Raw genomic sequence first — 2,874 nt, forward strand, 5'->3', positions numbered from 1 at the left:
AATTTGGTATTCGACAGGTAACTCACGTGAGTCTAGGTTTATCCATGTTTCAGTGAATGCTATTATATCGATTTTTTCGATACATTCCAAAGCCCTAATATGATCCATTTTGTTTCTCATACTGCTACTGTTAGCATAGTAGACATTTAAGAATGTCGTGTTATGAGTCCTCTCCTTGTCGCGTTTAGGTTTTAACTCCCTGTCTAATTTAGTTTTGTCGTCATTCCTAACACTATTTCCCTGTAACCTTTCACTTTGTTTACCCGCTCCCACTTCAGTCTACCTTCACCCTCGTGCTCATATGTTCCCCTAGCAGTTTAAAGACTTTGATATCATTTGAACTGCCCTCTCGAGAGACCCAGCCAGGGTTGCCACCCCATCCCTAGCATAAAGGTCCTTTCTGCCGTAGAAGTTGTCCCAGTTGTCAATGAATGGTACTGATATTGACTTGCAATATCTGTCAAGACGGCCGTTGACACCAACTGCCCTTGACAACCATTCATTGCCAACTCTCCTTCTAGGCAGGACACTACATATGATAGGGATCCCTTCCTTAGTCCAAATACATTCTATAGCTGCCTTGAACTTATCAAGAAGCTCCTCACTCCTACACCAGCCAATATCATTGCCTCCTGCACTGAGGCAGATAATGGGTTTGTTCCCATTACCAGGCAAGATATTGTCCATCCTGTCAACTATATCCCCCACCCCAGCTCCTGGCAAACACACCCTCATCCTATTTTTATTTTTACCACAAAAAGCTCTGTCCAAGTACAGTACCTGTGAGTCGCCAACAAATAAAGTTTTCGTACCTTCCTTGTCAGTCCTTTCCCTGGCTATACTATCGTCCAATTAATTTGTCAAAGGGCTGAAAGAGTTGGTACACTTAGCTGCTGTTGACGTATCCTTGGTGGGTTTTTTCACCACCTGGGTGCTTTTTTTCACCACCAATTTGGTCGTCCCTCTCCTCACAACCTTCCATTCGCCTGAGTTTTCGTCAGACAACCCTGTTTTTCCTGTCTCGTTTCTTCCTTCAACCTCGCCATTTATTCTTTTAATTTCAAGATTTCTTCCTTGGCCCTCTCCAACTCGGCCCACAAAAGGGCACAGCCCTGTTCACAAGTAGCACTAGCCATTACTGACAATTATCCCCAGGAGCTAAGCCGCTGTGACCTTTCCTCAAGTGAGGTCAGAACACAACTTTTTGGCAGATGTGTGGCGATTTGAAGGTTTTAGCTCTTCTTACTCGGCCTTCAAGGAGGGTTCACGAAGTATTGCTGTTTTCTGTGTTTATGGGACAGCAGAACAACAGAAAAACTACAACACAAAGGACTGGCCAAAGAGAGAAGAGTTTGTTCCAGGTAAAGTCAACGTTAAATACACTCCCTTGGTAGATCCAAACGATCTACTTCTACCTCCTTTACACATCAAGCTCGGACTAATGAAGAATTTTGTGAAGGCTATGGACAAACAAGGTGATGGGTTCGTGTACTTGAGGGGAAAATTCCCACAGCTCACTGATGCTAAAGTCAAAGAGGGTATCTTTGCTGGTCCACAGATAAGTAAGTTACTTCGTGATTACTACTTTCAAAACAAACTGGATGAAAATGAGCGAGCTGCATGGAAATCATTCACATCTGTAGTCAAGGGGTTTCTTGGTAACAAGAAGGAATAAAACTATTGCCAACATGTAGAGGAACTCTTATAAAACTACAAAAACTTAGGATGCAGGATATTCCTGAAAGTCCACCGCCTGCACTCGCATTTGTACTTTTTTCCTGAGAAGCTGGGGACGTTTAGTGATGAACATGGAGAGTGATTTCATCAAGACATTAGACGTATGGAGGAAAGGTACCAGGGTAGATGGGATCCTGCCATAATGGGGGACTATTGCTGGTGTTTACAATCGGAGGACAATACAACACATAAAAGGATGAAATAAAAAACCAAATGCCCATACAGTGGTTCATTTAATACTTCTTGCGTCTCCTTATGATTGTTTTCATTTTTTTTAGTGTGATGACGTGGAAAAAGGTAACGGGAAAATAACAGGAAAAATAGTATTTTTCAGTTTTTGTATTTGTATTTTTTTTATAACAAATAAACTATACGTGCCAGAGAATTTTTATTACCAGATTTGAAATCAGCACCTGAAAGTTATCAAAAGGAAGCTGCTCTAAACCATGTTACGGATTTTTTGTTGTTGTTGTTGTTGCCGAGTGAGTCGTACTCGCAGAGTGGACAAGTGCCAGCGGCGAGGCAGGTCCTGGCTAAGTGACGCGGACTGCCTTGCCGGCCTCTTACAACAACTCGTGTAAAATGAATCTTTAGTTTCGAAACATGTGAGTTTCGTATTCATGCAAGATGTGAAATAAGACAGGGTAATTCATTCACAGTATATTTGGTAGATCCTGTTGCCCGGGTGGGCTTATCCCGTAAAAAAAAAAAAAAAAATTATATATATATATATATATATATATATATATATATATATATATATATATATATATATATATATATATTAAATATATATATAAATATATATAAATATATATATAAATATATATAAATATATATATATATATATATATATATATATATATATATATATATATATATATATATATATATATATATATATATATATATATATATATATATATATATATATATATATATATATATATATATATATATATATATATATATATATATATATATATATATATATATATATATATATATATATATATATATATATATATATATATATATATATATATATATATATATATATATATATATATCGCAATGATTACTCAGTATATATATATATATATATATATATTTATATATAGAGTAATCATTGCGAAT

Source organism: Homarus americanus, unplaced genomic scaffold, assembly GCF_018991925.1.
Source record: "Homarus americanus isolate GMGI-L3 unplaced genomic scaffold, GMGI_Hamer_2.0 scaffold25827, whole genome shotgun sequence".
Taxonomy (NCBI): domain Eukaryota; kingdom Metazoa; phylum Arthropoda; class Malacostraca; order Decapoda; family Nephropidae; genus Homarus; species Homarus americanus.